We start from the raw sequence: 9,384 nt of genomic DNA on the forward strand, positions 1-9,384 counted from the left end.
CGAGTACCAATCTATCGACGTGAAAATTTAGGCATTTTTTTCGCGAGGTTCTTACGAAAGATGGCGACAGTCGAATGTTTAACTGTGGCGAGTTCTTCGTGACAGTTTGCTTCGTATGGCATAGTTATTTCTGTACATGCCTCCCGTCGATAGAAGACGACTCAACAGCGCGCTGCCATTCACGGGATCATTATCTCTTAAATTATTTTGCTCGTCACAAAAATAGGCATTCGCGGTGACAGAGGAGGGGGGAGATAGTTGGAGCTCCTCAAGTATTCTTACTGCAAGAAATGAGGAGAGAACTTCTAATTCTCTGCACTTTATTGGCGTTATTTTTAAACTACGTTTCTTTTTTTCTTCTTTAGTATATCAAGAAAGGTCGACAACGACGATACACTCAACTCTGGGTTGCATCACAGTGCCGCATATTGTGTCAGCGTTTTGTTTCGTGCAGGGTTACTAAGTCTTGTATTCAGCGCAGGCCAAAATAACACCGATCGCCCCTGAACTGTCGAATATGAGGAAACCGCATTCCGCGACAGTTCGAGCAGCGCGTCCGGGAGAGCTCGATCGATTAGAGCCAGCGGGAAGCCTCCTTCCTCCGGCGCGCAGACCTTGGCTCGCCGGCGGGCGCGTTTCTTGTCTTCTTGCTGACCCGTTTTAGAGCGGCCGCCTGCCTGCCCGAACGCGGCTGGCTGGTCATCGCGCCGCAGCTTTCTGGGTCACTTACCGGGAAGGCGTCCTCCTCCGATAGCCGCTCGCGGCTAAGAGGAGCAGCCCCCGGCGCCCCGGAAAAATAAATAAAATAAGAGAATAGGCGACCCGGCGCAGCCTCCATTGCGAAAGCTCTGTCACTGCATACGCCATTACGGCTACCGCATTACGTGAGCGACCCCGAGAAGGCGCTGCCATCTGTGACGTCCACATTTTTGCGAGCCTTCGGCTGTCGCCAGCAGGAATGCCACACCGGCGTCTCGCAACTGCCACGCCACTGATGTCGGTGCCTGTGCAGTCAAGCTGGTGTGCTGCGGTTGAGTTATCAAGCTGGATGCATGCAGCACTCCGTGTCATTGGACATTCGAGAGTCTTACAGTTCCGCGGATTGCGAGTGTCGCGTGATCTCTCTTGTTCTTTTGCCGAATTTAATACGAGAAGACTGTATCTGTACCACTTTATTTCTGTTCTGTGTTTCTCTCGGTATGGTATTGAAATTCAGATCGAGCACATGTATGCTTGACGAAAACTTTGAGCTGGGAACAAGGCGGAGAGATAATGGACATGCACTGACAGGGGAGCCTGCTGTCATGCGAACTAATTCGGGAATAAATGTTAGGAGAGGTGGCGATGTGGTCTTGCAGTACATTTTCTACAAGTCCTCGCGATATTCGGTAAGATCTGCCGCGTCATCCTTTCAAACTAAGCTTTCGTCATGATAAGCTCGAGCTCCTGCTAAACGCAGCATTGTAGCGATCTTAGGAAGTCGAGTGCACCTTAATACAACATATCTGGCATTTATTGCCGTGTGCTTACAGGTACGCGCATGCTTGTAAAAGTCGAGAGTAGTCAATTTAGCCGAATGGTTATGTTAGCCAATTTTGCTTATTGGTAATATGCTAACTGTTTTGTTTGAGGATATACGCGTGGTCCATGATTTGGGGCGGTGGAAACTATGCTCTATAAAATGACCGTTCACACATACTCTAGCGAGGGATGGGTTCTGTCCCTGCCGGGTCAGTACGACATGGACATCAACCCGAGGCCTCTGTTTCGTTAAAGCTGAGGCGGCTGAAGTGGTAGGGGAAAAAAAAAAAAAGATCGCCACGTTAAACTCACTTGGGGCAATAACAACAGCAGCGAACATAGCAACAACAGAGAACAAGCAAGCTCTGCGCACCGATGTGTAGAGCGCTTCGTTGTGCAAGCGCTCAGAGATCGAATACTCGGAAACAGACCCAAAGGTGAAACAAACACTGTGTAGGCGAGTCGGATAACCCTCTCCTGTACTGCAAAGCGATGCATTCTTTGCCTACATGCCTACACGGATGGATCAGTAGTCAGTTTTATGTCGGGGACGAAGCGGCTTGAGGGCGAAGCAGCATCCGTACGCAAGCGGAACGCAAGCATCTCATGTCCCCGAACCTAAACTTTCTCTAGTGTATCTCCCGATACTGGTTGTTGCCACACCGGATCATAAGGATTCTTAAGCAGAAAATTTTGAGCGACAGGTAGCGCCAGTGAGCGCGCCCGCTTGTGTTATGCATATTCAAACAATAAACGACGACTAAAAGCTGTACATATAATGTTGTCTCATATGTGTTCCTAAAGTCCACAGACCGCTTAGTGGGATAGCACATGATATTGAACGGCTTACGTGATTTTTTCGCAATTGTTCATATTTGGGCTTCTCGTATTTGGGCTACTGGATGTATGCCTCAAGAAGAGAAGAAATAGTAGAGAAGGAAAGCAGGGAGGTTAACCAGTATAGGACAACCGGTTTGCTACCCTACACATGGGGACAGGGTGGGGGAGATTTAAAGATGGAGGAAAGAGAGAGAGAGAGAGAAAGATAAAAAGATAGCACGACACAGCACACGTAGAATCAGTCGGTCACTCTTGCGTGGTAGCATAGCACACATAGAAACAGTCGGTCACTCTTGCGTGGTAGTTGGTCACTCCTGCGTGGTACGCGACATTTCTGTCACAGGCGCTTGGCCAAGTTCGTCGCTCTCAAAAACCTCAGCAGTGCCTTCGTCGCCTTCAGTTGTGATGTCTTCTGTTGACAACATGCAAGTATTGTTTGAACAGACATTGGTCTACTATCAAGGCGCGCTAGAACGGACGCCAATGACTGTCTCTGAGCATTATATACCGGACAGTCGCACAGGACGTGGTGTAGCGTCTCCTCGCAACGACAGGCATCGCAGAGAGCGTTGTCGGCCATTCCAATTCGAAAGGAATAGGATTTCGTAAATGCCACCCCTAGCCACAAGCGATAAAGCAGTGTGGCCTCTCTTCGGCGGAGTCCAGTTGGCATACAGACATGCATCAAAGAGGACAGGTGGCGTTGACGAATAGTCCGGTTGGTTTGGCTGCTTGGTGGGCACCGTAGAGCGAGCGTGATCTCCTGTGCAAGGCCTCGAAGACTGCTGGCAGCGTCAGACCTTGAAAGTGGGATGGTATCTTCCTGTGTGCTTTCATGAGCTGTCCGAGCGGCATTATCGGCCTGTTCGTTCCCTATGACGCCGCAGTGACTTGGCAGCCATTGAAACGTCACGTGGTGCCCTTTCTCATATGAAGTGTGGAGAACGGGTATGTGCCTGTTCTCGGCGCATACATATCTGAAATATCAGGCAGTGTGCATCATAATCGCTGGGAAGATCGCTGAGACGTGGAGGCCTCGACCGAGGCCGTCTGTTGAGCAACAATAAAGTTACATTTCTTCTCTCTTGGCCCTGCCGAAGGATGTGCGCCACTGTGCTGCAAGTGGCATGGAAACCTTAAAGCTATTTGAGTATGTTTCGATCTTCTGCCTGCGTACACCTCTTCTCATTGCTCTTCCTTTGACGAGCCTCAGAGATCGGTTTTGTTCTCCTGCCACAGTGTACGGTAACCTTCACTGACGTTCGCATTTCGGCGTGGCTTGTGAACGCCATAGGACACAAACATAATAACTGCACGACCCTACGCATTGTATAAGATATTTCAAAGATAATCGTATAAAATAGCATCTATTTGACTTCATTTAATTAGTCAGTTCACGAAAGCTTCTTTTCACGTACATAACAGAACTTGATATGTAATGTCGGATCTGTATAAGCTTTTTTGAAGACGATAGTCTTTCTTGGGGAACTTAAACGCAGAAATTTTGGTCTGTTTTTCTGTTTGTCGGCACGTCACTTGATTCAGCCACCCGGCCAAAGTTGAACCACTTGCCCACCCAGCTTGAACTGGTGCGGCTGTTCATACTTATGAACGTTGTCGATCAGAAAGTAAACATTACGCATATCTGAGGCACAACATCACTAGGAAAGTATTAGGTGGTGTGTTCCTTTAATAGAAAATACATAGATACGTAATTCTAGAGACCCTAGTTTCTTAAGCTGCGCTGAAAATGCGACTGCGCTGAAACTTGCCTTCCTCCGTGCCCTCTGCATGAGCTCATTGTTGTGTTTCGGTTTCGGTTCAGTATTGCACTGTACGAATGCCATGGGGCGCCGCTCTGGCATTCCTGTTTTACCCAGGCGAGGTGTAAATAAAAGAGTGTGTGGAGAGTATTCGCTGAGTGCGGACGTTTCTTCTGCTTCGGCGCTTCGCGCCGAACCGCGTGTTCGGGCTGGCTGGCGTCCCCGCCGGTCGCGTTGGTCACCACCGGTCTTCGCTGCTGCTGCGCCGGGACTACCAGCCCGCAACACAGCACACATGTTTCCCGACATATCGCCAGAGGGCGTCCATATCTCACGCAGCGCCTCTTCTATCGTCTTTAGACGACATTTGCAGCGAAGCACGCAGATACGCGGCCAATTTTTTCTTCACAAGTAGTGCGTATTATTTTGAGCGTTCGGTAGCTCAGTTACATCGACATTCGCGTATTCCGCAACAGCTGAGCTAGGAAATGACATACAATAAGCGAGTGATGAATCAAAGGATTATTCATAGAGCTGGAATTCCTGCAGTGGTGGTCAAGGAAAACAACGTGGACTAGTGTAATGGTACTGGAATACGTCTACGATGGAAGCGTGCTCATGCCTGGCAAATCGAGCCAATAATTGTCTGTGCCAGGTGGTAGCCAGGATATATTCGGGACGCGTTTGTGCTCCACCTACTCCCAGCGCGTGCCTCGTCGTTCTCGGTTGTCTTTTTCTACGCGTTGAGAGATTCAAGCAAGTAATCTTTGTGCCCTTAGAAAAGTGTGACGTCAACAAGCACGAGTTTCATCCGACTCCCGCACATTAATATGCGTGCTCGCGTTTTGTCACATCAGCGACAATCAGAGCGCTTGGTGCAGATTGTACCACAGCTCTTCGAGTTCGTAGCGCCATTGACATTAAAGGATCACATTGTGTAAGACCGGCCGGCTCCATGTATTCCCCGGAGCATAGTGTTTCGCACGCACGCACACATAAAAAAAAAACAAACTACGCAAGCGGTGACTTCTTTCCACGTGCATGTAGATAAGTATACATTTTTTATTCTTTTCGGATTGTAAGTCAAAGAATGATTGTAAAAGTTTGGCAAGTAGTCATCATTTACTACCATCATTTAACGGAGGCTGTTACATACAACGTTTATAGTATCTATAAACGTTGGTTACATAGACTACATAGGTGGCGCGACCTGAACGATGCGAGCTACCGTTGAATTACGCCACTCATGGTATATCGCCAAGCAAAATAACTTTGCTGAGTTGCTGGAAAAATGGTGTAACTTTGGTCAATAGGAATATATTGTATAACTTTGGTACTCGAACTTTTAATGGTTTCTCCTAAGCGATACTTCGAAAGAAGCTATTTGAAAGTCACAGTCAAATGCACCTTTACTTGCTGATTTAGCACTCAGTGCGACGAGCTTCATCTAGAATGGAATCCGGTGTATAGCGTTCAGTCGATTGCGTTATTACCGCAATGTCAGAGAAATGTAAACGATCGAACTTCAAGGACTCGTAGCTTTCAATGATATTTTCCGCATTTGCTGGCTCGCCGCGAAATAAGTGACGGGTTCAGTACCCTGTCAGGTTTATAACGATGCGCCAATTATTACGCACCGCTGAATCATGTTACCGCTGCGGGGAAACCAGAGTTATCACAAAAGGAAAGCGGGTAGAATCACGAAGACAACACAGTTGGTTAGAACTGTCATTCACTGAAAGGGCCGCATCGGGCAACATTACTGTACTTATACGGCCATTCGCACGAAAGTTTCTGGCGTATACGAACACTTTTGTGAATACGAGCCAAGTTTCTGGCGGGTGTCAAATGCGAAGAAGGTCTTGCGAGCGACGAAGGCCTCCGACGGATCCTTGAGTGCAGCGTGTGCCACAACATCGCTCGCAACAAAGCAGTCAGAAGTACGTCTATCATAGATGGACGATCACCAGTACGTTGTATTCATGAACACCGCATGTGTGCTGGAAGCCTCACAGCTATCTACAGAGTGGAGCTGGTTGGAGAATAATAGTTAGTAGTGCTTTAATGCGGTACTGAGAGTGTTCTTGAAAGTTTTCGTCGCTCGGTTCTGTCGATGCAACCCCACAAGAACGGGAGCCACTATTGTGGCGAACGCCCGAAATGACGAGCGTAAGTGTCGCGACGTCTACCCCGTCCACATAATGTCGTTTTCCAACCTCACAACTCTCGCAGGACTTCCTAACCTTAACCGACCTCTCGAGAGATAGTGAGATGCCATGAGGGAGAGCTCATGCCTCTCGGATTGAGGTGCCGCTTCAAGTAAACGCATATATTGGTGGCACATCGAGCGGGTCTAATTCGGAAAGCCCACCGTGGCGAGCGGCCAACGTGTGCACACGCTTTCGCGAGAGCGAACCGTTGACCTTGGCGAACGGACCGTTAGGCGCGACACTGACCTTTTCCATGTAACGGGAGATCCCCGTTCCGCGAGACCGCGCGACGCGACTTTCGTCCCCTCGCGCCAGAGAAAGAGAGAACGAACGGGGATTTTGGCTGGGAAGCGAGCGAAAATAATATTAAAGAGAACGTTTTCTTTCCTGGCAGTGTTACGCGCTTTGGAAGCCAGCATCAGCTTCTTTATACAACACACGCCCGACGATTGCGCGCTTGGCCGACGAGAGAAGATCCCCTCGGTCGCACCACCAGTATACACAGAGAGAGCCGTTCCGCTCGATCGCGGGGACAGAAGCGGCTGAGTGCCGGACCACTGCGGGATTCGCTCCCTGGCTGTCGCCAGCCATCCGCGAGCATCGCACCGTTCCCTTTATTTCTTCTCCTCCTTTCTTTTTATCCAACACGTGCTGCAAGAAAGCCGCTTACATTCCCTCGCGCAGGTCACCGTCGCTGCTGTCTTTGACCCCTTAACCGTTCGGTTATTTTTACGAATGAGAAAGCATGGCTTCGAACGGAGGAAAACCTTGCGTCCCCTTCTACGTGGATGCCCACGGAGCTTTGCTTTCTTTCGCGTTTTCTGCATCTTTGCGCAGGAACTTGAAAGTGTGCGCGCGTCTTCCGCGTTCCCCGAGCGTGTCGAAGTTTCGAGGGTTTCGATACCAACGAAGCAACGCACTTGCGTCCCTGTCTTGGTTCGGTTGACTCTTTCCTTTCGTCGTAGCTATTAAGATGAACCTGTCCTCTCAGTGTCTAGTGAAAAGTTCGCATCCAGTGGTCCTCACTTTTTTCTTTGTTCTTTCATGCCTATAGTCCCTGCCATTCAGTTTCTTCTTTCTTTTGCCAGCACTGTAACATGAAGTTTAAAAAGTGAGCTTAACTATGCGGAGACGTTACTTGAGCACTTTCCCGTTAGGTTGCGCGAGCAAACGTAAAATGTTGTAATAGCTTTCGAGGCACTGTAAGCTTATCCTATACTACACAGTTTAGTAGATTGGACATCGAGGAGGAGCGAAAAAAAAAAGGCCGAAATATCCCTATTCAGCCAGGTCAGACGCTCTTTTTTTTCACGTCACCTCCTCAGACTGCAAATCGTATTCGCACGATCATTAGCCGCAGCCGCTCTTCAGGGGGGTAATCGCAAGGTTGTTAAACTGTTTGTGTTATCTTGATCACATACAGCTATAACCTCCGCCTTCATTATCTAAGAATATTTGCACTGGTAATTTAAATATAAGTTCTCAGCCTCAACAAAGCAGGATGACTCGGACAAGGAAACTTTTGTCGTAAGCTTTTAAACGCGCGACCCTAATTAGAGCCTTCGACTAATTCAAGTAGGATTTGAATAGACGAGCGGTCATCAGACAGGAGCGGCTGCATTTCGATTCGAAAGTCATCGAAATGCAACGGCGTCCGTGTACTAGTGCTTTGTCTCTCATTACGGAAACTGGAATAGTCGCGTGATTTAAATTATTCGTTTGACATCAAGAGTGCAACATAAGGATCATAAGGATGTGAGGCATTATTCTCGGTCTTAGGTAAGCTATCCACAATATTGTAGTGTAGAAGCAAAAAGAAATAGCGCGTAGTGATCGGTGGTCATGAAAAAACGGTGGCATTTCTAAAAGCAACAATCGGCGACACTTGCGTATAGGAGTAGGCTAGTGCACTCACCTGGTCGTTAGGCGTCCGTTTTAGTCCAGAGGGGGTATCCTTGTTCTCAACGCGTCGCGCGGTCTTAAAGAGAAGTCAGAGAGCGGACTGTCGCGCACGCACGATACAACGCATTCAGAGTGCGTCCGTGTCGCCCCGGCTTCTGACCAGGGTGCGAAGTCAGATGCGGCAAACGGGAAACACTGTGTACGAGCTCAGAAACAGAGCGGCAGCATCCTTGGCGGGTTCGTCCTGCTGATCACTGAGAGCGGCGAGCGAAGCGCGCGGCGTCTGTTCCGGCTGGTGTAGACGCTGAGGTGTGTGTCTCGCGCACGCAGTCCGTGCCGTCCAGTCAAATCCGAAGGAGGAGGGGGGTAGGAAGCGAAGCCGCGGTTACACCACACACAGGTCCTTCATCCCGTCGCGGCAGGCACGACACGAGCGTCTCTCTAGTCCCACTCTCTCTTGTTGAGGAGGCAGCGTGTCCCGTTGCCGCCGGTACGTACGGATAGCAGGCACCCAAATGTAGCCCGGGGACCTCGCGAGTCTCTTATACTCAGTTACCGGTCCGTGATGGCCTACTTCGAAGATGAGCTTCTCGGGCCCTCTCCCTTTTTCGGGGGTTCCCTCTCTTCCTTGAGCCGCCGCCGCTGTGGAGGGGGTCTCCCCCGCTGGTCCGGAGTCCCTGTGAGGCGAAGAGTAGCACAGCCGGTTACGGCTGGCCGCAGTCCGCGCTTGCGTCCGCATTGGCCGTCGGCCCTCACGCGCGCCGCCACCGAGAGCGCGCAAGCGCTGCGGTGAAGATAGCTTGCCGTAGTCACTGTCTCCTGCCGCAAGCTTCACGCGGCAGGCTTCAAGCGGATGTTACATGCGACCAGCCGTGCTGAAAGAGAGATTGATTTCTCGCAGTTATGTCAGACTTACCGAAGGGGAGTCCTCCTGCTCTTAAATTTGCAAGTACGGTGCAAAACCGCAAATGCGATGCAGCAACTCGCGCGATAGCTCGTCAGTCGGCTACCTCCGATTCCTGCGATCAGCGTGTACTCTACGAAGCGTGCTTATGTAACATGAACGGTGGACTGCTTCCGTGTGAAGATGATGTGCAGTGCCCGTCCCCAATAACGGCACATGTGTTTTCGACCACGTTTGTTTTAGA

The 9,384-nt window shown here is 49.8% G+C and overlaps 1 protein-coding gene across 1 annotated transcript in view; it reads right to left on the bottom strand.

The window, feature by feature from the left end:
* Positions 1-8,766, bottom strand: part of LOC119398692 (uncharacterized) — an 81,691-nt gene extending 72,925 nt beyond the window's left edge. The window contains exon 1 of the mRNA XM_037665521.2: positions 8,250-8,766. The gene's annotated coding sequence lies outside the window, so the exon portion shown is untranslated. The remainder of the gene's footprint in view (positions 1-8,249) is intronic.
* Positions 8,767-9,384: the final 618 nt, after the last annotated feature.

Source organism: Rhipicephalus sanguineus, chromosome 1 (genome assembly GCF_013339695.2).
Source record: "Rhipicephalus sanguineus isolate Rsan-2018 chromosome 1, BIME_Rsan_1.4, whole genome shotgun sequence".
NCBI lineage: Eukaryota > Metazoa > Arthropoda > Arachnida > Ixodida > Ixodidae > Rhipicephalus > Rhipicephalus sanguineus.